Source organism: Pan troglodytes, chromosome 13 (genome assembly GCF_028858775.2).
Source record: "Pan troglodytes isolate AG18354 chromosome 13, NHGRI_mPanTro3-v2.0_pri, whole genome shotgun sequence".
Lineage (NCBI taxonomy): Eukaryota > Metazoa > Chordata > Mammalia > Primates > Hominidae > Pan > Pan troglodytes.
In genome coordinates, this window is record NC_072411.2 from 58,060,314 (window position 1) to 58,087,500 (window position 27,187).

General features: G+C 36.7%; 1 long non-coding RNA gene across 2 annotated transcripts in view; it reads right to left on the bottom strand.

The window, feature by feature from the left end:
- Positions 1-27,187, bottom strand: part of LOC101056880 (uncharacterized) — a 130,129-nt gene that overhangs the window by 20,408 nt on the left and 82,534 nt on the right. The window contains exon 1 of one of the 2 annotated variants that reach the window (XR_010149760.1): positions 11,569-11,652. The exons of the other annotated variant lie outside the window; for it this stretch is intronic. This is a non-coding gene — a long non-coding RNA (uncharacterized LOC101056880). Of the gene's footprint in view, positions 1-11,568; positions 11,653-27,187 lie in introns of those variants that run through there. 2 annotated transcript variants of the gene reach the window in all.

A 27,187-nucleotide genomic window follows, 5' to 3' on the forward strand; every position in this document is an offset into this window, starting at 1 on the left:
AAAAGAAAGGCATATTGGCTATATTAATTTCGAGTAGAGCAGACATCAGAGCAATGAAAGTTATCAGGGTTAAACAGAAGCATAACATAATGAAATATCAGTTAATTATCCAAAGAAACATAGCAATTCTTAATGTGTGTGTGCCTAAAAACAGAATGTCAAAATACATGAGGCAAAAATTAATAGAACTGCAAGGAGAAATAGATTAATCCACTATTGCTCAGAGTCTTCACTACCTATCTATTAGAAATGGGCAGGTTCAGTAAGCAGAAAGTAAGACATAGTTGAACTCAGCAGCAATCAACTAGATGCAATTGACATCTATAGACTACTTCACCCAAAAACAGATTAAACACTAATCTCACCTTACATGGAACATTCACCAAGAGAGACGACATTCTAGGTTATAAAACACAACTTGGCTGGGTGCGTTGGCCCACAACTGTAATCCCAGCACTTCGGGAGGCCGAGGTGGGCAGATCATGAGGTCAGGGGTTCAAGACCAGCCTGGCCAATATGGTGAAACCCCATCTCTACTAAAAATACAAAAATTATCTAGCCTGGTGGCACATGCCTGTAGTCCCAGCTACTTGGGAGGCTGAGGCAGAAGAATCGCTTGAACCTGGGAGGCAGAGGCTGCAGTCAGCCGAGATCATGCCACTGCACTCCAGCCTGGGTGACAGAGTGAGATTCTGTCAAAAAAAAAAAAAACAAAAAAAAAACAGCACAGAACTCAATTCAGTATGAATGATAGCTGAAAAATCTCAAAGTACTTGAACACTAAGCAACACACTTCTTAATAACACATGATCAAAGAAGAAATCTCAAAAGAAATTTTAAAAGATTATTCACTAAATATATATGCAATTTATTAAAATATGTGGGATACAGTAAAGGCAGTGTTTAAAGGGAAATTTATAGCCTTGAATGTGTATAGTAGAAAAGAAGAAAGATCTAAAGTCAACAAGCTAAGCTTCTACCTCAAAAAAACTAGAAAGAAAAAGAGCAAATAAAATCCAAAGTAAACATAAAAAAGAAATAATAAAAATTAGAGCAGAAATACATATAATTGAAAACAGGAAACCAGGAAGTCTTAGCCAGAGCAATTAGGCAAGAGAAAGAAATAAAAGATATCGAAATAGGAAAAAAAGAAGTCAAACTATCTCTCTTCGCTGATAATAGGATTCTATACCTAGAAAACCCTGAAAATTCCACCAAAAGGCTCCTGAGTTAATGAACAACTTCAGTAAAGTTTTGGGAAATAAAGTCAATGTATAAAAATCAATAGCACTTCTGTATAGCAATATCATTCAAGCTCAGAGCCAAATCAAGAATGCAGTTCCATTTACAATAGACACACACACACACACACATATCTAGGAATACATCTAATCAAGGAATTGAAAGCTCTCTACAAGCAGAGCTACAAAACACTCCTGAAAAAAATCATAGATAACTTGACCAAATCTAAAAACATTCCATGCTCATAGATTGTAATAATCAATATTGTTAAAATAGCCATCCTGCCCAAAGCAATCTACAGATTCAACATTATTCCTATCAAACTACCAATGTCATTTTTCACAGAACTGGAGAAAACACATTCTAAAGTTCATATGGAACCAAAAAAGAGCCCAAAGAGCCAAAGCAATCGTCAGCAAAAAGAACAAAGCTGGAGGAATCACATTACTTGACTTCAAACTATATTATAAGGCTACAGTAAACAAAACAGCATGATACTGGTTTGAAAAAAGCCCAGACACATAGACCAATGAAACAGGATAGAAAGCCCAGAAATAAAGCTGCACACCTACAACAATTTGAACTTTGGCAGAGTCAACAAAAATAAGCAATAGACAAAGAACTCCTTATTCAAAAAATGGTGCTGAAAAAAAAAAGCTTTAGGCATAATGTCACTTGAATTCATACTACACTACAGGGCTACAGTAACCAAAACAGTATGGTACTGGTACTAAAAAAGCAGACACATAGACCAGTGCAACAGAATAGAGAGCCCAGAAATAAGGCTGCACACCTACAACCATCTGATCTTTGACAAACCTGACAAAAACAAGCAATAGGGAAGGACTCTTTATTCAATAAATGATGCTCGGATAACTTGTTAGCCATATGCAGAAGATTGAAAGTGGACTCCTTCCTCATACCATGTACAAAAATCAACTCAACATGAATTAAAAACTTAAAAGTAAAACCCAAAACTATAAAAACCCTGGAAGATAACCTAGGCAATACCATCTTGGACATAGGAACTGGCAAAGATTTCATGGCAGGAAGCCAAAAGCCATCACAACTAAAACAAAATTTGACAAATGGGATATAATTAAATTAACGAGCTTCTGCACAGGAAAAACAATAATCAATAAAGTAAACAGAAAACCTACAGTATAGGAGAAAATTTCTGCAAACTATGCATCTGACAAAGGTCTAATATCCAGCATCTATAAGAAACTGAAACAAATCTGCAAGAAAAGCAAACAAACCCATTAAAAGTGGACAAAAGGCATGAACAGACACTTTTCTTTTCTTTTCTTTTTGATGTGCTTTTTTCTAAAATTTTATTTTAAGTTTTCTGGGATACATGTGCAGGACGTCCAGGTTTGTTACATAGGTAAATGTGTGCCATGGTGGTATGTTGCACCTATCAACCCATCACCTAGGTTTTAAGCCCCACATGCATTAGCTATTTGTCCTGAAGCTTGTCATCCCCCTAGCCCCCCAACAGGCCCCATTGTGTATTGTTCCCCACTTCTCCCATGTCCATGTGTTCTCATTGTTCAGCTCCCACTTATGAGTGAGAACACATGGTGTATGGTTTTCTGTTCCTGTATTAGTTTGCTGAGGATAATGGCTTCCAGCTCTATCCATGTCCCTGCAAAGGACATGAACACATTCCTTTCTATGGCTGCATAGTATTCCACGGTGTATATGTACCACATTTTCTTTATCCAGTCTATCATTGATGGGCATCTGGGTTGATTCCATATCTTTGCAATTGTGAATAGTGCTGCAATAAATATATGTATGCACATATCTTTATAATAGAATGATTTGTATTCCTTTGGGTATATACTCAGTAATGGGATTGCTGGGTCAAATGATATTTCTCGTTCTAGATACTTGAGGAATCGCCACACTGTCTTCTACAATGGCTGAAATAATTTACACTCCCACCAACAATGTAAAAGCATTCCTATTTCTTCCCAGCCTCACCACCATCTGTTATTTCTTGACTTTCTAATAATTGCCATTCTGACTGGTGTGAGATGGTATCTCATTGTGTTTCTGATTTGCTGTTCTCTAATGATCAGTGATGTTGAGCTTTTACTCATGTTTGTGGGTTGCATAAATGTCTTCTTTTGAGACATGTCTGTTTACATCCCCACTTTTTGATGGGGTGGTTTTTTTCTTGTAAATTTAAGTTCCTTGTAGATTCTAGATATTAGCTTTTTGTCAGATGGATAGATTGCAAAAATTTTCTCCCATTCCATAGGTTGTCTGTTCACTCTAATGAGAGTTTCTTTTGCTGTGTAGAAGCCCTTTAGGTTAATTATATCCCATTTGTCAATTTTTGCTTTTGTTGCAATTGCTTTTGATATTTTTGTCACAAAATCTTTGCCCATGCCTATGTCCTGAATGTTATTGCCTAGATTTTCTTCTAGGGTTTTTACAGTTTTGGGTTTTACATTTAAGTCTTTAATCCATCTTGAGTTAATTGTTGTATAATGTGTAAGGAAGGGGTACAGTATCAATTTTCTGCATATGGCTAGCCAGTTTACCCAGCACCATTTATTAAATAGAGAATCTTTACCCAACTGCTTGTTTTCATCAGGTTTGTCGAAGATCAGATGGTTGAAGATGTGTGGTCTTATTTCTGAGATCTCTATTCTGTTCCATTGGTCTATGAAACAGACATTTTTCAAAAGAAGACATAATTGCAGCCAACAAGCATATGAAACAAATTCAATATCACTGATCATTAGAGAAATGCAAATCGAAACCACAATGAGATACCATCTCACACCAGTCAAAATGGCTATTTTTTAAACTTTTATGTTAAATTCAGGGGTACATGTGCAGGATTTGCAGGTTTGTTATATAGGTAAACTTGTGTCATGGGGGTGTGTTATACAGATTATTTCATCACCCAGGTATTAAACCTAGTATCCATTAGTTATTTTTCCTTATCCTCTCCATCCTTTGTTAGGCCCCAGTGTGTGTTTTTCCCTTCTGTATATCAATGTGTTCCCAACATTTAGCTTCCACTTTATATATAAGAACATGTGATATTTGCTTTTCTGTCCTTGCATTAGTTTGCTAAGGATAATGGCCTCCAGCCCTATACAGGTTCCTGCAAAGGATATGATCTCATTCTTTTTTATGGCTACATAGGGTTCCGTGGTGTATATGTACCACATTTTCTTTATCCAGTCTATCATTGATGGGTATTTGGGTTGATACTATGTCTTTGCTATTGTGAATAGTGCTGCAGTGAACATATGTGTGTGTGTGTGTGTCTTTATGATAGAATAATTTATATTCCTTTGGATATATACCCAGGAATGGGATTGCTGGATCGAATGGTATTTCTGTCTTTAGGTTTTTGAGGAATCACCATACTGTCTTCCACAGTGGTTGAACTAATTTACACTCCCACCAACAGTGTATAAATGTTCCTTTTTCTCTACAATCTCACCAGCATCTATTATTTACTTTTTAACAGCCAGAATGGCTATTACACACATGCATGCGTATGTTCACTGCAACACTATTCACAATAGCAAAGACATGGAGTCAACCTAAATGCCCAACTATGGTAGACTGGATAAAGAAAATGTGGTATACATACACCATGGAATACTGTGCAGCCATGAAAAAGAACAAGATCATATCCTTTGCAGGAACATGGATGGAGCTGGAGGCCATTATCTTTAGTAAACTAATGCAGGAACAGAAAATGAAATACTGCATGTTCTTACTTATAAGTAGGAGCTAAATGATGAGAACACATGAACACATAGAGGGAAACAACAGATACTGAGGGTTACATGAGGGTGGAGGGTGGAATGAGGAAGAGGATCAGGAAAAATAACTAAAGAGTACTAGGTTTAATACCTAGACCAAACAATCCATACAACTAACTCCCTTGACACAAGTTTATATAATAAACCTGCACAGATACTTAAAATAAACATTTTTAAAAATGGTGCTTGAACAGCTGGCTATTCATATGCACAAGAATGAAACTAAACCCCTACCTATCACCTTCTATAAAAATTAACTCAAGGTGCATTAAATATTTAAATGTAAGACCTCAAACTATAAAAATCCTAGAAGAAACTCTAAGGAACATCATTCTGGACTTTAGCCTGTGAAAGGAATTATGTCTAAGTCCTCAGAAACAATTGCAACAAAAGCAAAAGTTAACAAGTGGGACCTATTACATTATGGAGCTTTTGCACAGTAAAAAAAACTATCAACAGAATAAACAGACAACCTACAAAATGGGAGAAAATATTCACAAACTACACATCCAACAAAGGTCTAACATCCAGATTCTATAAGGAAGTTCAATTCAATAAGAAAAAAAACCAATAATCCCATTAAAGAAAGGGCAAAAGACATGAACAGACACTTCTCAAAAGAAGACACGCAAATGGCTGACAAACATGTGAAATAAGCTCAACATCATTAATCATCAAAGTGCACATCAAAACCACAATGAGATAACATCTCACACCAGTCAGAATGGCTATTATAAAAGGCAAAAAACAACAGATGCTAGCAAGGCTGAGGAAAAAAGGGAATGCTTATGCATTGTTGTTGGGAATGTAAATGAGTTCAGCCACTGTGGAAAGCAGTTTGGTGGTTTCTCAAAGAAATTAAAACAGAACTACTGTTTGACCCAGCAATCCCATTACTGGGTAAATACCCAAAAGAAAATAAATCATTCTACCAAAAGACACATGCACTCAAATGTTCATTGTGGTGGCATTATTCACAATTGCAAAGACGTAGAATCAACCTAGGTTCCCATTAATGGTAAAATCAAGAAAGGGAAGCAGAGCCAAGATAGCTGACTAAAAGCAGCAGTGATCGGGGACTCCCATGGAAAAAATCCAAAGCAGTATGTGAATCCTGCACTGGCAACCAAGATATACAGGTTCTGATATTAGGACTGACTAGGCAGCTGGCATAACCCACGGAGAGGAAGGAAGAGCAGAGTGGTGCGGCAGCCCACCTGAAAGCCACACGGGGGCAGGGGAGCTCCCACCCCCAGCCAAGGGAGGTGGTGAGTGTGTGTGCTACCCAGCCCGGGAAACTGCTTTTTCCACAGAACGGTGCAACCAATGGATCGGAAGATCCCACTCATGAGCCCGTGCCACCAGGGCCTTGGGTCCCTACCATGAAGCCACACAGATTCTCACTCAACTAGAATCAGCCTAAGCCAGCTGGGTGCCTCGGGGGAGGGGCAGCCATCACCACTGCTCTGGTTGTGATGTCTAAGCCATTTGAGCCCCTTGGAGAAGGGCAGCAGCCAACATTGTGGCTGCAGGGCCTCTCTGCAGGATTTCCAACTCCAGCCAGGGGCTCAAGGACAGAACTATGACCTCCCTGGGCCTGAGCCCCTACGGGGAGGGGTGGCTGTAATCTCCACAGACCAGCAGACTTAGTCTTTCCTCTGCTAGCTCTGAAGAATCCAGGCATCCAAAACAAGTGGGTTTTCCCTCAGCGCTGCACACCCCCTACACCAAGAGACAGCCAAAGTGCTTCATTAAATGGGTCCTGCTTTCTGTGCCCTCGCCAACTTGGTAAGACTCACCAACAGGGGTTGTCAGACATCCTATACAGGAGTGTCCCTACTGGCATCAGGTCGGTGCCCCTCAAGGTCAGAGATCCCAGAGGAAGGAGCAGGCACCCGTCTTTGCTCTTCTCCAGCCTCCTCGGATGGTATCTCCAGACACAGGAGGGAACCATATGAATAGGGTTTTAGGTGAGCCCCCAGCAAACCACAATAGCCATATGGAAGAGAGACCTGACTATTGAAAGAAAGACAAATAAACAGAAGGCAGCAACAGTATCAACAAAAAAAGTCCCCACAAAAACCTCATTTAAGGGTCAGCAGCCTCAAAGATTGAAATTAGACAAACTCACAAAGATGAGAAAGAATCAATGAAAAAAATGCAAAGACCCAAAAGACCAGAGTGCTTCTTCTCCTCCAAATGATAGCAACACTTCTCTAGCAAGGGTGCAGAACAGGACAGAGGATGAGATGGACGAATTGATGGAAGTAGACTTCAGAAGGTGGGTAATAACAAAGGTCACTGAGGTAAAGGAGCATGTTCTAAACCAATGCAAAGAAGCTAAGAACCTTGTTAAAGTTTAGAGGAGCTGTGAACTAGAATAACCACTTTAGAGAGGAACATAAATGATCTGATGGAGCTGAAAAACACAGCACAAGAACATCATGAAGCATACACAATTGTCAATAGTCAAATTGATCAAGCAGAAGAAAGAATATCGGAGATGGAAGACTATCCTGCTGACATAAGGCAGGCAGAGAAGATTAGAGAAAACAGAATGAAAAGGAATGAAAAAACCTCCGATAAATATGGGACTATGTAAAAAAGACTGCACTTACAACTGATTGGAGTACCTGAAAGAGACAGGGAGAATGGAACCAAGTTCGAAAACACACTTCAGAATATTAACCAGAAGAACTTCCCCAACCTAGCAAGACAGCCCAATATTCAAATTCAGGAAATACAGAGAACACCACTAAGATCCTCCACAAGAAGATCAACCCAAGACACATCATCATATTCACCAAGGTCAAAATAAAGGAAAAAATGTTAAGTGCAGCCAGAGAGAAAGGTGAGTCACCTACAAAGGGAAGCTCATCAGACTAACAGCAGATCTCTCAGCAGAAACACTAAAGCCAGAAGAGTGTGGGGGCCAATATTCAACATTCTTAAAGAAAAGAATTTTCAACCTAGAATTTCATATCCAGCCAAACTAAGCTTCATAAGCAAAGGAGAAATAAAATCCTTTACAGACAAGAAAATGCTGAGGAAATTCGTCACCACCATGCCTGCCTTGCAAGAGCTCCTGAAGAAAGCACTAAATATGAAAATGAAAAACTGGTACCAGACACTGCAAAACACTCAAAAATATAAAGACCAATGACACTATGAAGAAACAGCATCAACTACTGTGCAAAATAACCAGCTAGCGTCATGATGACAGGATTTAATTCAAACATAAATAATTAACCTGAAATGTAAATGAGACTTAGACTCCCACACAATAATAGTGGGAGACTTTAACACCCCACTGTCAATATTAGACAGATCAATGAGACTGAAAATTAACAAGGATATTTAGGACTTGAACTCAGCTCTGGAACAAGTGGGCCTAATAGATATCTACAGAACTCTCCACCCCAAAACAACAGAATATACATTCTTCTCGGTGCCACATGGCACTTTAAAATTGACCACATAAGTGGAAGTAAAACACTCCTTTGCAAATACAAAAGAACTAAAATCATAACAAACCGTCTGTCAGACCACAGTGCAATCAAATTAGAACTCAGGATTAAGAAACTCACTGAAAACCACACAACCACATGGAAATTGAACAACCTGCTCCTCAATGACTCCGGGGTAAATAATGAAATTAAGGAAGAAATCAAGAAATTCTTTAAAACCAATTAGAACAAAAAGACAATGCACCAGAATTTCTGGGACACAGCAAAAGCAGTGTTAAGAGGGAAATTTATAGCACTACGTGCCCACATCAGAAAGCTAGAGAAATCTCAAATCAACACCCTCACATCACAATAAAAAAAACTAGAGAAGCAAGAGCAAACAAATCCAAAAGCTAGCAGAAGACAAGAAATAACTAAGATAAGAGCAGAACTGAAGAAGATAGAGATAAAAAAAAAATCCTTCAAAAATCAATGAATCCAGGAGCTTGGTTTTTTGAAAAAAATTAATAAAATAGATAGACTACTAGCTAGGCTAATAAATAGGAAAAGAGAGAAGAATCAAATAGACACAATAAAAGATGATAAAGGGGATATCACCACTGACCCTGAAGAAATACAAACTACCATCAGAGAATGCTATAAACACCTCTACACAAATAAACTAGAAAATCTAGAAGAAATTGATAAATTCCTAGATACATACACTCTCCCAAGACTAAACCAGAAAAAAGTTGAATCTCTGAATAGGTCAATGACAAGTTCTGAAATTGAGGCAGTGAAAAAGGGCCTACCAACCAAAGAAAAGCCCAGAACCAGACCGATTCACAGCTGAATTCTACCAGAGGTACAAAGAGGAGCTGGTACTGTTCCTTCTGAAACTATTCCAAACAATTGAAAGGATGGACTCCTCCCTAACTGATTTTATGAGGCCAGCATCATCCTGATACTAAAACCTGGCAGAGACACAACAAAAAAAGAAAACTTCAGGCCAATATCCCTGATGAACATCAGTGAAAAATTCCTCAAGAAAATACTGGCAAACCAAATCCATCAGCACATCAAAAAGCTTATCCACCACGATCAAGTCAGCCTCATCCCAGGGATGCAAGGCTGGTTCAACATACACAAATCAATAAATGTAATCCATCACATAAACAGAACTAGTGACAAAAACACATGATTATCTCAATAAATGCAGAAAAGGCCTTCAATGTAATTCAACATCTTTTCATGTTAAAACTTCTCAATAAACTAGGTATTGATGAAAAATATCTCAAAATAATAAAAGCTATTTATGACAAACCCACAGCTAATATCATACTGAATAGGCAAAAGCTGGAAGCATTCACTTTGAAAACTGGCACAAGACAAGGATGCCCCCTCTCACCGCTCCTAATCAACATAGTATTGGAAGTTCTGGGCAGGCCAATGAGGCAAGAGAAAGAAATAAATAGGAAGAGAGGAAGTTGTAATTAGTGTGTTTTCTTGCTTCTGATGAAGACATTCCTGATAAAGAAAAGAGGTTTAATTGGACTTACTGTTCCTCATGGCTGGGGAGGCCTCAGAATCATGGTGGGAGGTGAAAGTCACTTCTTACATGGCAGAGAAAAATGAAGAAGAAGCAAAAGCAGAAACCCCTGATAAGCCCATCAGATCTTGTGAGACTTATTCACTATCACAAGAATAGCATGAGAATGACCAGCCCCCATGATTCAATTACCTCTCCCTGGGTCCCTCCCACAACACGTGAGAACTCTGGGAAATACATTTCAAGTTGAGGTTTGGGTGGGGACACAGCCAAACCATATCAGAAGTCAAATTATCTCTGTTTGCAGATGACATGATTCTATACTTAGAAAACCCCACGTCTCAGCCCAAAAACTCCTTAAGCTGATAAGCAACTTCAGTAAAGTCTCAGGATACAAAATCAATGTGCAAACATCACAAGCATTCTTATACACCAATAACAGACAAACAGAGAGCCAAATCATGAGTGAACTCCCATTCACAATTGCTTCAAAGAGAATAAATATTGACTTACTATAAAATAGAGTAATTAAGACAGTGTGGTATGGGTGAAAGAATAGAGAAATCAATCAACAGAACAGAATACAGAACCCAGAAACAGACCTATATGTAAACAAAGTCAACTGATCTATGACAAAGGAACAAAAGCAATAAAATGGAGCAAAGACAGTTTTTCAGCAATAGTGTGGAAAAACCAACATCCACATGCAAAAAAGAAAAAAAGAATCTAGACACAGACCTTGGATCCTTTACAAAAAAATAATTATAAGTGAACATAGACTCATAGACCTAAATATAAAATGCAAAAACCATAGAAGACAATATTTTTTAAAGTCCTAAATTACCTTGTGTATTTTTTTATATTTTTAATGGACCTGACATTGCAAACATAGGAAAATCACTTTTTAGATATAACACCAAAGGCATGATCCATGAAAGAAAGAATTGATAAACTAGATTTCACTAAAATTAAAACTTCTACTCTGTGAAAGACAATGTTAACAGAATGAGAAAACAAGCCAGATTAGGAAAAAACATTTGCAAAAGAAATGTCTAATAACAGAATATTATTCAAAACATACAAAGAACTCTTAAAACTCAACAATAAGAAAATGAACAACCCAACTATAAAATAGGCCAAAGACCTTAACAGACTTCTCACCAAAGAAGATATACAGATGCCAATTAAACTTATGAAAAGATGTTCAACATCATATGTCCATAGGGATTTGCAAATTAAAACAATGAGAGACCACTACACAACTACTAGAATGGTGAAACTTCAGAACACTGGCCACACTAAATGCTGGCTAGGATACGGAGAGCATGAACTCCCATTCTTTACTAGTATATATGCAAAATGGTACAGCCATGTTCAACAAAGACAGTTTTGACAGCTTCCTACAAATCTAAACGTATCCTTACCGCACAATCCAGCAATCTCATTCCTTGTTATTACCCAAAGGAGCTGAAAACTTATGCCTACATGAAAACCCACCCACAATGTTTATAGAAACTTTAATTGTACTTGCCAAAACCTGGAAGCCACCAAGATGTCCTTCAGTAGTTGAGTAGATAAATAAACTGATTTATCCAGACCAGAATATTATTCAGCACTAAAAAAGAAATGAATTATCAAGCCATGAAAAACATAGAGGAAACTTAAATGCATGTTACTAAGTGAAAGAAACCAATCCTGAAAAGGCTACATTTCATATGTTCCAACTATATCACATTCTGGGAAAGACAAAATTATGGAAAAGTATAAAAATATTACTTTTTTTATAGTGTGGAAAAGTATAAAAATATTAGTGATTAGTAAAAAGATTAGGGAGAAAGAGATAAATAGGCTGAGCACAGAGGATTTTTATGACAGCAAAACTCTTCTGTATGATATTACAATGGTGAATACATGTCATTATACATTTGCCAAACTCCCCGAATGAACAACACCAAAAATAAACCCTAATATAAACTATAGACTTTGGGTAATAATGATGTGTCAATGTAAGTTAATTAATTGTGTATGCCACCCTGTTGAGGAATGCTGATAGGAGGTAGGTTGTACATGCATGGCAACAGGGAGTATGTGGGAACTCTGCATTTTCCACTCAATTTTGCTGTGAACCTAAAACTGCTCTGGAAATAGAGTTTAATATTATTATTATTATTATTATTATTATTATTATTATTACTATTTGAGATGGAGTCTTACTTTGTCATCCAGGCTGGAATGCAGTGGTGTAATCTTGGCTCACTGTAACCTCTGCCTCCTAGGTTCAAGAAATTCTCCTGCCTCAGCCTCTCCAGTAGCTGAGATTACAGGTGTCCACCACCTTGCTTGGCTAATTTTTTTTTTTTTTGTATTTTTTGTATTTTTAGTAGAGATGGGATTTCACCATGTTGGCCAGGCTGGTTTCAAACTCCTGACCTCAAGTGATCCGCCCCCCTCAGCCTCCGAAAGTGCTGGGATTATAGGCATGCGCCACCGTACCTAGCCCAGTTTATTAATTTTTAAAGAATGCTTGCCCATTTGTACTAAGTCTCCATCTCAGTCTGCTACCTGGCATTTCTTGCACTTACACAAATTTGTCTTTCAACTATCTGACCCATTTTTGTGGTCCCTATGCAGGCTATCACTTTTCATGAGCAAGCACTTACCTCTTCTATTTATTACCATGCTCTACCCTTCTCTTCCAAACCTGGTACACAGTTTAATGAACTACGATGTGTAGTGGTGGAGAGAGTTTGTATGGGCTTTGATTTAGAGTCAGACAAAACACATTTCACATCCTGGTTCTACTTAGCCACTAGAAATATAATAATGTATAAACTACTTAGATATTCTGCACTTTAGTATCTTTTTCTATTCAATATGCTTAATAGTACTTGCATCATAGGTTTGTTGTATAGAATAAATGAGATAATGTATGCAAATATTAAAACATCAAACTGTGTCTGGCGTGTAGTAAGCACTCAATAAGTGCTAATTCACTTTTAACAAAATTTGGCTATCATTTTTGAAGCACTGACAATTACTGTCACCATGTCTGATCTCTTAATGCTGGCCATGCCAGTTACTTGCTTTTTGAACCAAAAAAACATATTTCTTACATTTCCACAGCAAGCTACATTTCCCAGGCCACAGTGTCAGCTGGCTGACAGATAAGTCCAGCCATCAGGAGGCAATGGCAATAGATAGGAAGGCAGAAGGAAATGAGAGGCCAAGATATAGCTCATCTTCTCTCTCTTCCTCAGGCAGCCTCTTCCAGCAGCAACATCCGCAAGGGACAGGTTTTCGCTCCCTGGGCCCAGTTTCCCTGGAGATCCTCTGCCATTTAGCTACTTGGGATCAAGCAGGCCTAACTCTGGGGCTCCGGTAACACCACATCTTCCTTTGGTTCCCCAGTCCCATGTATGGTGGTGTTTTCTCCTGTAACAAAGGTCTTCACTTCCTCACCAACTTGGTTTTTTTGCTTTTCAGCTCTCCCAACCCTTGTAACTAGTTCCCAGTACTAATTCCCTCTATTTCAGTACATGCCATGTGCTGTGTTATCCTGAAGAAGCCAAGTCAGAGTTATCCAAATTAACAATGAACTTCTTCTTATATATTGGCCCAATGTGCATGTGATTATTTATAAGACACAGCCTTTTAATCAAGCTTTATTCCTATAAATCAAATGCCTATGTTTGCAAAGCTCATATTGTTAGCAGAGAGTAGAAAGAATTAAAGCAGTTTATAAGGCTTAGGGGCATTGCTGAGAAGCATGAGGTAATTTCTCTCTTTAACATAAACGAGTCTATTAGTTATGCATATCATCTCTTCTATGGGCAGCCAAAGACAACCATATTTTCAGGCGGCCATAATGAAGTACCCTATACTGAGTCACTTAAACAGCAGATAGTTATTGTCCCACAATTCTATAAGCTAGAAATCTGGGATTAAGATCTCAACAGGGTTGGTTCCTTCTGAGGGCTGTGAAATCATCAGTTCCATGCCTCTGGTGATTCAGTGGGGATTTTAGTGTTTCTTGACGTGTAGAAGCATCACCTAATCTCTGCCTTTACCTTCACATGACATTCTCCCTGTGTTTCTGTGTCCAAACTTTTCCTTTTTATGAGTATACCAGTGATATTGGATTGGGGCCCATCTTACTCCAGTATGACCTCATCTCATCTATTTGTATCTGCAATGACCCTATTTCTAAATAAGATCACTTTCTGAGGTACTAGTGGTTAGGACTTCAGCGCAATAATTTGTGAAGATGCAATTCAATCCACAACACAGGCCAAGGTGCTCATTAGGAGAATTTAATCTTTTAAAGGTTGCTGCAAAATCTAGATGCCTCTTTGAACATAATCTTTATTTTACTAAAATAAAAAATCTGCAAGTGTCTTTATTTTTTTCTAGAGCATTTGGAAGAGAAAAGGGAGAAAACTCAAATGTAATCAATTCTTTCCTTCATTCATAACCCTAGGTACCAAGCGATTTGTGAAGATATTAGTTTATGTTTCAAACTTGTATATGGTACTGAATGATGTAAATGTATGTAATTTATGGTGGCTCTTCCAATTCGTCCAGTTCCTTAAAAAGTCAGATCACCCAGAGACATTTGGGAGGCATATTAATTAGAATCAAATAAGACAGACTAGCATTATATGCCATCACTATAAAAGGCAAGGTAGAATCAGAAAGGGGTGATTTTCTATAAGCGATTACAGGAAGAGGAGACACTATACTGAAGGAAGGGAAGTGGAAAATAGGACCGAAATAAACTGAAATTGGTGCCCTGTATTCCAAGAAAGAAGGAGACCAAGATATTATTGCTTAAGACAGCCTAGAAAGTAGGAAAGAGATCAAATGTTAACACAGATATATAGCTTACAGTCAAATAGGAATAAACTCAAATATACACCTCAAAAGCAAAGTTGCTATAACAAACTGTTTTTAACTTGTGTTTCTATTTTGATTAAATCAAGGAGAGCATGGGCATTATATATGGGAAGGGGAAAGTAGGTTGTCTACTACCCTCTCAAGGCTAAGCTCTTATTTATGGTATAGGTGCTTGGGAGAAATTATTTTATGGCGAAGATTGAGCAGAAAAAATATAAATTCCTTAAGTTTTAAGAAAATTTGCCCCAAAAGTCTTTGAATTTTAAAGAGATATGGAAAGTTAAAAATAACTTCACTTTTGAAGGCTCACAGTTGCTGTAGCTTTAAAAGAGTGAAAGGCTTGAATTCACCTTTGGGGTACTAACTTTCTTTGAGATTTAAAACCATCATCGTGAGTTTTTCTAATCATGAAAATGCAAAGCAAGTTCCTCTTCTGAAATTAAGAAGTTTGCTATGCTCTCTATGGTCATATGAGATAGTGGCTTTTTTGTGGTAAATAATGCATTTCTAGGTCCCTGTATCCTTTCAAAAAATATTTGAAAAAATTATTTACATGGCAATGCCTCTGGAGATTATTGTTTATTGGAGGGGTGTGTGCCTGTCTGTGTGTGTATGTGTGTGTGTGTGTCCTTGTAGAAGCAATTAACATCTGGAGATTGGAATTGAGACCCTGAAGGTTACAAGATCTCATATTCTCCTCAAGCTAGAGGACAACCTATAAAAAATAGATCTGCACTTAATAATGCTTAACTTAACCTTAAGTTCGTGTTTGTGGTCTAATGAATTTTTATGCCAAACAGGATATCTCAGATCTTGGGCAATAAACTATGTCAGTCTATGCACCCTAATGTGAGTGCACTGTTGGAGACTAAAGACAAAGACGACTTACTATGGAGAGAGGATGGATAATCCTAAAATGGAAATGATTTGGGGATAGAAACTGAAGACTGAATCTTAGACTCGGGATGAGAAAGAGTTCTCCAACTTTAGATCTGTGCAGAAGGCTGACAATTCTCAAAGCACAGATTTCCTGAAGTCTTCCCAGAATGGTGGGAAAGAATGTTGGTATTTATGATGGACGTATAGCTAGTTTGAAGTTTCCCTGTATCGGGTACTCATGAGGATAATATTCTGTTATCCTCAAGTCTTAAAGAACAATTTGTTAAACATTACAATCTAATCTGTGCTTTGAGGAATTAGGAGCATGTCCATGTTTAGGACACAGTAGTATGGAAGACAGCACTTGTATTCTTCCACTTAAGATTGAATATTGACAACAGCATCTTCCCAATTTTTGATTAATTTTTGAGTGGGCAGCAAAGCAAGCTAGAGATCTGATTGTGTGGTTACCAGTGTAAAATCAGGCAGAGACAGAACATTATTAGAGACTAATGGAGGAAAAATTTAAATAAATAAATAAATAAATAAATAAAACTAAGGGAAAAATGGAGGATCTAATTTAAAACAATCCGTCTTCAAAAATGTTCTAGAAGGAAAATACATGTAAGGAGAGTGGGAGTTTTAGAATCAGGTTTCCATTATTACTCATATGGGAGTTACTAAGTGGACAACAGATACTTTCAGTTGTCTGTGTAACTTTTTCTGGTAAAGTTGCCAATTGTGAGGCTTAGAAGTTTCTATGCTTTGTGTCCTGTATTCTATATAGTATTAAGTGATTCAGCTTTGGTAAATAAACTAATGTATGCTGTTCTTATGAAACCATTGTTTTTAAAAGTAAAGGCAACAGTACATTCATCTTTCCTTTGCACTTGCGATGATGAAGATCCCTGAGTAATAAAAAAAAAAATCTTATTTCAGCTAAAAATTTACTTTTCCTCTCTTCCCAACCCTCCTTACTCCCACACTTAAAACTTTTAACCAGTTCTGGGAAAAGGTAGAAAATGCTAAGTTCCACCTCCTCTCCCTGCTCATCCTTTGATAAGCCTGTTAATGAGTAGTGAAATAACCAAGAGGTGAGGAGAAGAAGAAAAAAGAAGAGAGGTTAAGGGGCCTGAATAATCAACACACTAATTAATCTCATCTGACTAATCCTTGATTCATAAAGGAACATGAAATATGTCCCCAAATATTAACATCACTCTGGCTAGATAGGCTATTGACATTCTCACAAGGCAAAGCGGGAAAAAAAAAAAAAAAAAAAAAAACACCTTTCCTGTAATTATCAAGTAAAAATGTTCAGGGAGTGTATTTCAGGCATGAAGGGGAGAAATAGTGTAAAGTTCTCTCAGCCATCTTCTGGTAGTAACCTAAATAGAAATAAATCGGATCTTATAAAGTTGATGAAAATAACAAATAACTATGTTTTTATATATTCCAAAAAAGAAAGAAATTCGGAAAGGGTAGATTGAGGGTCATGTAGCCCATCCTTCTGTCTCCTAACAGAACAACACTTGCATTTTCAGCCTCACAATTGGCAACTTTACCAGAAAAAAGTAGCTATTTTGCTTGGAAATACAGGTGGGTCCCACATTTTTTCCAATAAATATGTTCTGTGAAATATGCACAAATCAGATATTTTTAAAAATATACTCTATGAGATTCCTATCTCAAGACATCATGTAGTGGTTTTTGTTTGTAAATGTCATTTTAGGATTAAATAATTACTTGATGATTTTTTTAATTAAAGCATGTCTGTAGTCTAAAAAATAAGTTAATATATTTGTTCTACCCATGCCTCCCTAAAGAACAGAAACGCTAATTAGAAATTGTATGGACTGATAAATTTGTGGTATTTACTAATAATATAGTTTACCCTCCTGGACAGAGAATTTCAGTCTTCCTCAAGCACTTCCTCAAGCTCTGTGCTTTACTGAAAGGAATGTTTTATTTGACTTCAGTGCTCCTCCTTGTCTAAGGTCACAATTAATTAGTGGCAGGGCCAGGTTGAGAACTTGCCCTTTGTTCTTTGTTTAATGTTCTTTCAATTGTACTACATTGTTTGTCTTCAACACTGCCCTGTTTCGATCCTGTGTTCTGAGTACTCACTGGATCAAACATTGTCCTCAACTTGTCCATAGCTTCTTGTTCTACCTTCTACACTGGTTCTCTGCGTTTTCCCAACTTGTTATTGTCAATAATACAGCTTCATAATGCCCCTCTCCTAAAGGTAACCTTCAAGAGAATCAGTTTAAGGTTGTTCTAAAAAGAATACCAGTAACCAACTATAATTTCTCTTTTCTTGAGGAAACAATTATAATACCCTTTAAGACCAATCAGTTCAGTTGTTTAGGGGAGACAACACTGTGATTGGTCCCCAAGGTCAGCAATTACAGGAAGGAAAAATTTTTCCTTGAAAACTCAAAATTAACTCAAAAAATTGAGAGAACCAAAAAGAATTTTCTTCATTCTTCTACTTTTTATGGTTTGTTTTTCATTTTCCTAGACTAAGTGAAGAAATTCAGATTAAATTACGTGCACTAACTAAGATTTGACCTGACTAATTTGTGTACTACAGAAAGAGACCATGTTCAAATGAGTTAAACACCTTCTGCGGCTAATTTGCTCCTCTCATAGGTGGGAGCGGGGGTGAAGAAAGAGAGGGGGAGAAGGTAGTGGGGAGGAGGAAGGAACAAGGAAACAAAGGAAGGAAGGAAGGAAGGGAGAAAGGCTGATAGATTCTAATGAAGAGATCTCAGAATTCATGGGGATTTCATTATTAAAAAGTGGGGGTTATATATAGCCTTTATGATCCCCATTATTAGGCTTTCACTGCATTTTGATTTTCTTATGCCCTTAAATGCGTGAAAGAATAAAAAATATTCAGATAGCAGGATATGTTATGAGTACCTGGTCCGGGATAAAACAGATTCCACTTGACTAAACAGAACTAGATCCTCTGGTTCTTTTAGGGAAAATATATGCAACTCCCCCATACCAAGCAGGAAGCCAAATTATTTCTTTGTAAAGAGGAATGGAAGAGCAGAAAGGAATAAGAAAACATTTGTCATGCTAGCCTCACTCTAATGCTTTCTGGGACCTATTTATCTCTTGCTTATTATGTAGTCTATATAAAAGGTGCGGTCTCTAAAAGCTATCCTACAGCTCTGGAGAATAGTGAAAAGCCATATTCCATGGGCCTCACAGAGAGAACGGTTTCCCCCTTAGAATCAGGTGTGGCTCCCCATGGCTGCTCAACCTTAGAAACTTGTAGAGTGTCCACGGTCGAGGAACTACCAAGGTAATTTTGCTCTGGATAGAGCTCAGAGAGGAGCTGTTCTTCACATGCTATTGATCACAGATGGAAATATATCTTCCTTAACTGGGTATGCTGCCCTTTAAAGTCTCCCACTTCAATGTAATGGGACAGATTGAATATTTTTCCATGTTAGTGGGTGGAAGTTTTTCCGATGCCACCCAGTTGCTCTTTTCTTCCAGAAAGCAAAATACAGATTTCCTTTGGGTGCAACAGACATCAAGAAATAAAAAATAGCTGTCTCACATGCAATGCAAAATGACATCCAAAGAAATCACACATCAGAAATCACACATGGCAGAAATAAGCTTCCTTTTGAAATATTTTGGCACCTGACACAAGAGCAAAAGAATTGCACAGACCACCTGAAAAAAAAAAAGATTTCTGTTATAAAAATATTAATTAAATAATATATTTCTTACAGGCTGATCCTGAAAATATAGACTGAGGGCTGCCTATTGAAAAACAATACTTTGTGAAATATATTTTAATATTTAACAAACTAAGAAATAGCAGTTAGACCTGTAAGAACAAATTGAAGCTGGCTTGAGTGCCTACATAATATAGAATCTGTTTTCTTTGCTATAGCCTAAGCAAATCAGGTGCAATGGACTTGGCCCATTATGAACACTTTATGGTAGAGATAGTCAAATAGTCCCCAAGATTTTTTTTAAGTCTCCTAAACAGGAAAATAATCTCTTAAATTCTAATTCAAGTGAGTTCTAATTCATTTTATTAGATATAAATTCCAATATAGAATTTCAAAGGACTAATCATTTTTATTTTGAAAGTCATTGGTTCCTTTTGAAAATTTCTTAATGCTTCTTCTAGAGATAATGAAATTCTCCCCCAAAATAAGTTAAAAGGTGATGCCCGGAGGCAGATTAAGGAAAAGTGTTTGCCTCATTCCTTGAAATGGCGCGTTTTTATATGTCTGCAAATACTAAAGACCAGAAAGCTTAAGAACTGAACTTCACATAGTACACCTGTGTGAAATATTAATGAGACAAGTTCCCAACCTGCATGTAACTCAATGAAAGAGTTACCTAGGCAGAGAATTGGCTCAGGAACATCTAATATATTGGTTGAAATGTTAGAGGTGATGTTTGAAGTTTGTAGCCTGTCAGAGCAAGTAAGAATATGAGCTAGTTCACTTGCTGCAATGCCTTACATCTTTTTTTTCTGGATTTTTCTTGATAGCTGGACAACTAAAATAATTTTAGCAGATGAAGTTCTCTAAATTATAGACCTGATGTCATTGCATGCTTCCTGGTCTTTCTCCTAAGGTGAGAGAACTCTTTGTTCTATGGATAAACTTACTGTAGGCAGAAAGCAAGTGATGAACAAAATGTTCAAAATGTTTTCCTCATTCTTTAATTTTATACTGATTGTAATATGGCCAGAGCCCTAGGTTTTCTTGTAACCCTTTGCTATGGATATCAATGTGAACTTAAATATTAAACCTAGGAAGAAATGACCTAATTTTGCAGGTCTCTGAAAAGAGGTATTTTGTCATATTTTGGGGGGTCAGGTATTTTGCCAATTTTTTATGTGATTTCATTAGATTCTTGTGCACATCAAGTACAAATGGCTTAACCCTAGAGGGAACACTAGGGACATAATGTCCCTCCAGTGTTCTCGATTTTTTATTCCAAAAACATTTATTGAGCTCTTACTATATGCCAGGAATGGGGTTAGGCTCCAGGGATACATAAAAAGGGCTGTGACAAAAATATAAACTAAATACCATGGCACAGAGGAGACAGCATAATTCTGCCCAAGAGAGACTGAAAACTTCACTAAAAAGATGACATTTGAGCTCTGAAATATGCACAGGAATTTTCCTGGTGGAAAAAAAGAAAAAATAGGAAAAGAACTTCAAATTTAAGGAATAGCATATGCAAAAGCAGGAGGTCCTAAGAGTCTAATGTAATCAAGAAGTGAGAAGCTCTTCCAACCAGGCATAGAATAGAATACATGATGGGAAATAAGTTGTAGCCAGCATAATTACAAGTGAATATGAATTTATTCTCCAAACAGCAGCATTATGAATTCCTAAATCCTCATTTTTAAGGTGCTTCTATATATGGCTGGCTCTACCCTGCCTTACAACCTTACTCGGAATTGTAACAAGTACATGCTGTGGAAAACTGCCAGTTGATTTGACAAAGAAAATTGATAGAACATACTTTCTTGAGCAGAGGGACTGTGGGTACCTTAATTAGAATGGAATAGTAAGCAAAATCCTGGAAATGGTGTGTGAAAATAAAACAAATCCTATGTCTACAAAAAGAAAATTATAGAGAAAATTTAGATAAAGGAAGAAACATTATAACCTTGGATACATTGGATGAACTAAATTGAGACCATTAAGCTGTGCACAAAACAGGATGGACACAATAGCAGGTGTTTGAGAAAGGAGAGATAAAAACATAAATAACCATTTTTCTTCTGTACTTGTGCCTAAATATAAAACCTATTGCAGCCGGGCACAGTGGCTCACGCCTGTAATCCCAGCACTTTGGGAGGCCGAGGCAGGCGGATCACCTGAGGTCAGGAGTTCAAGACCAACCTGACCAACATGGAGAAACCCAGTCTCTACTAAAAATATAAAATTAGCCGGGCATAGGGGTGCATGTCTGTAATTCCAGCTACTTGGGAGGCTGAGGCAGGAGAATCACCGGAACCCAGGAGGCAGAGGTTGTGGTGAGTCAAGATTGTGCTACTGCACTCCAGCCTGGGCTACAGAGAAAGACTCTATCTAAAAAAAAACAACAACAACAACAACAACAAAAAAAAAAGCTATGGGCAATGTTTTACTTCATTGTTTGGGGGGAATGTTATAAAACTATATGATACATATAATAGACTCCAAAGATTTATTCTAAGACTTCCTGATCCATTCACTTAGTATGGCCCAGTCACTGGGTCATTTCTCTACAGATGAGAAATTCCATAATAAATGGGAAAACATGGGAAGCTTTTAAACAGACAAAAAGGGAGTAGTATGAGCAGATTTGTTTCTTAAAAGATAAACACTGGTGACAATATAAAGAAAGGCCTAGAGTTTAGAGAACCACTAGATCCTATGATGCATAGTGAGTAAATGAAAACTGTCATGGCTTAGATGATGATTTGTACAGAGTATAATAATAAATGAAAACCTAATATCTGGTCATTGCTGCTGGTTTTCCAATGAGAAAGGCAAGATGAGCTTGCAACAGCCAATGTGAGCTACTGTATCAGTATGAACCACTCCTTTCCCCGTACCTGCTGGGATATGGCATGGCTTATGCGGTGTGAGAGGACCTAGAGGAAGTCTAGTTAGTCTGGTCAGAAGACAGAGATGTGATCATGCAATCTTGCAGGAAGCATTTGGAGGGAAAGCACAGCAAAGGGTTACTTTTCATAGAAAGCAAGATGGCTTTCAAATAGTCCCAGAAATTTTGGTAGCATTCTGGAATAAATAATTGTAGCCATAATAGAATGTCATTTTAGAAAATCATCATATGAGTGAAAAACATGGAATGCTTATATATTCTTTCAAGAGTAGAGAACTTATTTGAGGAAACATCACCTTGGCTTGGCCATTAGACTTTCCAGTTTCTTCTGTGGCTGGTAATAATTAATCATTTTAACATAAATCAAGATCATTAAGAAATTCAGAAGTCATCTATTAAGATTTATGCCTTATATAATAGATGTGCTCCTTAGCTATTTCTTCAGCATCAACCATTTAAATCCGGTACTTTTAAATGTCCTAAAAGGAAAGTATTTATTTAAAGATTTCCTGTGATAAATGTTTGGTAAAGGAAGGATCCTTTGGTAACATGAATAATTCTTCCATATTTATAGTTTAGTCACTTTGAATTTTCATATACTGAATTATGCTTTCTTAAAGGGAATATATCCTGACTGGCAATGATTTTTATGTTACAAAGTGTATATCTTATACTTATTTCAATTTTCAGTGCAAAATGAATGCAAACATTATTCCAATCACCTTTTTACCATAAATATGCCAAAATATCTTAGCCAATGAAAAACTCTCCACTGCTAAATACATGTTTTCATGAAAAACAAATTAGATGCATTTTCCTAAGGAAAAGAATTTAAATGCATTCTTTGAATCATGCTCTACAATCTTTTTCCAAAGCAGCTTATGCTGTATCTTACAAAGTCAATGTTTACCAGTATATTTATATAATTTTCTTTCTTTTGTTTTCCCTCCATTTGGCAGAACACAGAGTACTATATAGGCATGTGTCTGAATATTTAGCCATGCTATGCCAGGAGTCCACACAATGCTTAGGACTGTTTAGTTTAACAAAGAATGTGTGGCTTTTGCATGTTCTGGCACGTATGAGTGTCTCCAAATCTCTGCTAATGGCAGAACATACTTGTCACTTGAAATTTACAAAAGTGCAATGAGTTTAAACAAACCACCACCAACCTTATACATACTTCTCTTTTAAAACTTGATTCAAAAAACTGATGAGTATTGGAAGCATAAAAAAGTACATCAAGACGTAGGGAAACAAACTCTAGGGCCACCTCTTTGTAGTTACCTTTTGAATTTGCCCACGTTCTGCTTCTAGCAAGGAGATAACATGAAGCTCAAAATATGATTTATAACCTTCATATAAATCATTTACAAATGCCGGAACAACCAAATATTTAATAGTCAGCCAATCTGCCTATAGTTTATATCTAATTTGTGATCTTTGGGTTGGAATATTGTGCAGTTAAATTAGGTAAACATTACTTTAAAATTAGGGATTACTGGCTTTAAACATAATAAACTATTTTTCCTTACATAAAGGAGAGCTAATGGGAAACTAATTTTTTGTCTGTGGATTTTTATGGATAACAAGGAGAATTTATAATATCGAAGCAAGTGAAATGAACCATTCACTGGTGGAAGTAATGTTATAAATGCCAAACAAGCTATTTTACCTATACTGAGAAGAAGTTTGCTTTGTCATCTATCCCAGTGCTTCTCAAATTTTAATAAAATGTGTGGGATACTGTCAGAAATACAAATTCTGACTCAGTAGATATGGGTTGGTGGCCTGAGAACAAGTTCTCATGTGATAGTGTTGCTACATTCTACAGACTGTACCTTGAAAGCAAGAATATAGATGGTTTTTAAATTTTTAAGGATCTGTTCTGTATCCTCTCTTTATGATGAATCAGTTAGCTTTTCCTAATTTTATTTTTACCTAGTTTACTCAGTATTCTTTGCAGACTTGCAAGGATAGAGCATAAAGACTCGGTAGTAGTATGGAAATAACATAAAATATATTCCAAAGGCCTGTGTTCGAATTACAGTTCTTCTGTATCTAGATGTATAGCCTTTGCCTAGTTGCATCAACTCTCTGAGACATAATTTTCTCTTAAGTAATTTGAGAATATGTAGTTATCTACTCAATGGAGATGTATAAAAACAAATGAGATTATATATGTGCAAACTTTAGATGAGCACTATAAATATTTTAGTTGTTGAAGTTATTACTATTATGTCACTGAGTTATTGGGCTACATTAATTATTATTCTGTGTTTTACACAGTGTTGTGATGTATCTTGTATTCTCCTGATCACCATTTGAACCTTCTATCTTTCTTTTGAGTATTATAACTCGCCAGTCTGGAGTTGCAAGGTCTCTAATGTATATTCAATGATTCCTCCCCCACCCACAGAGGGCGGTATTGTGAAGAGGGAAAAAAGAAGCATGAATTCTGAAAATATACATGCGGAGGTTGAGAATCTGAAAATTTTGTTTCTTTAATGGTGTACATGACTGAGTACCTCCTGTAAATGCCTTATGTACCATCGGGGTACCCAAAGACTTCTGACTTGGATTACGTTTCTTCCTAAATTTATTTTTGCAGGTAATACCCACCCCACTTTCAAGACCCAAGTCCAAAAGTACACTTCCATGAAGTTTTCCTGATCCATGTTCCACCCACCCTTTCCACTACACAAACACACACAGCAGGATGTGACGTTCTGTCTTTTGAAAACTTATAGTAAGATTCTCTATGTAACATCCTTTTTTATAGGACTGGTCTATGATACAGACATGAATTTCATTTTTAAACTCCCCTTTAAATAGTTAACTACATATCTGCCTGCTTTAAAATTTGTGTCCCCTGAAATACTTAGCACATTGCTTTGTAAATGCTGGGTACTTATTTAATTATTAAATTGAACTATATTATAATTTCTTAGATTGGTTGTGTTTACATTTTTAATCATATACTCTCATTGATTGAAAATTTCAAGCTTCTATTCTCAACACATTTATTTATGTATAAATTTTACTTATACATATGCTTACTATATTATATTAATACAATATATGCATATAAAATATGCAAAAATTATAAGTTTAAGAGATATTTTGAAAGTTTTATTATGTAAAATAAAAAACAGAAATGCTAATTTTTCCCAAATCCACTCATCAAAGTTTAGAATTCTCTGTCTTATGAATATAACGAGATAATGACTTCTCTTCTACATTACTACATATCTAGTGTCTGAATAGTTCATTGAAATATTATTCTGTGTGCTTATTCTTCGATTTTACTACTGAGTTTAGAAAACAGAAAAAGGAAAAATAATTCTGAACCAGGAGCTCTTCCTGTTTTCTGTAAAATCTAAGTGCACTGAGAAGATGAAATTAGGTTCCATGGAGGAAGACAGGAGAGAGCAGGGGAGAGGAAAGGAGCAGGGAAAGGAGATGACAGGGAGAGAAAGAGAGAGTACATTGGTAGATCCCTGGTGTAGAAAGAGTGGGAAAGGCAGCTGGTCTCAGGATTACTAAAGAACTGAGTCCCATTCTCACTCTATCAGATAGATGAGTTAGCAGGCTGCGGAAAGGGTGACTGGATAGTGGAACCAGTGTTCCTAAACCTGGCAAAGTTCTTCCTAAAGCTCAGGTGACGTCAAAGCAGATAATTTTTGGAGTTCACGAGATCACCCAGGGTTGGACCTGGGTATATCAGTAGTCTGATAACAGTCTGCCAGTTCTGGACACTAAACAGTGCCCCCAGTTCCAAAGGCTTTGATAGGAAAAAGGAGCTCTAATAATGACTGAGATGAAATTTGATGCCAGCCAGGCTGGATGCAATTGCAAAATCAAAAGAAAGATGATTTAAAACAAGGATGTGATTATTCTTGCACGCCTGACTATATGTACCCAGGTATTTATACCTGCCACATGTTCTATCTTGAATCTACTACTTCTTTGCATAGCTGTTTTGATATCTCTTTTGATGGTGCTTTTTGATTCTCCCATTTCTAATTGGTAACATTTAGAATAGTTCCTCGTATGTATTATGTTCTCAGTCAATATGTTTAAGAGATGAGTTCATTTATTAGAAACTGTTATTCATCTTATAAATTATAGGTGTTTATATCTGATTTTGTTTTTATAATTAAACTCTTACTTAATTCAGCAAATCACAATTACCAAACACCCAAAATCAAAGGTGTTGAAATTAAGAAGTGGCAACATTCCTAGCAAAAGTTAATTAGATGAAAATTTTAACATCAAAAATTAAAAATGATGGCAAAGGCCAACTCATGGTGACCATGAGTCGCAGGTGCTATCACACAAAGGCTAAATGCCAAGTGGTTAAAGTAATTACTATGTAGGTGATTACAAAGGAAATAGAATTCTTTTTCATTACTACAAGGTAAGCTTTTTTTTCTCGCTAGAGAGGTTTTGATATCCTATCCATGCTACCAAATGTCTTTGCCAATAAGACTAAATGTATCTTTCAGTTTATCACTATGTAAAATTGTCTTTCTAGGTGAGATTATCACTAAAAATAAAAAAACCTTACATTTTAATAAGAAGTGAGGATAGCTACACTATACTTTGAAAATATTTAAAATAAGTTGATTATTGAATAATTATCTTCTATGTGAAGTTTTGCTCATTCACACAAGTAACTCCAATCTAACTCAGTAATTAAATCTTTCACCACAACTTGGATCTGAATCTACTCATTGCATGCTCTCAATGTATTGTATAAT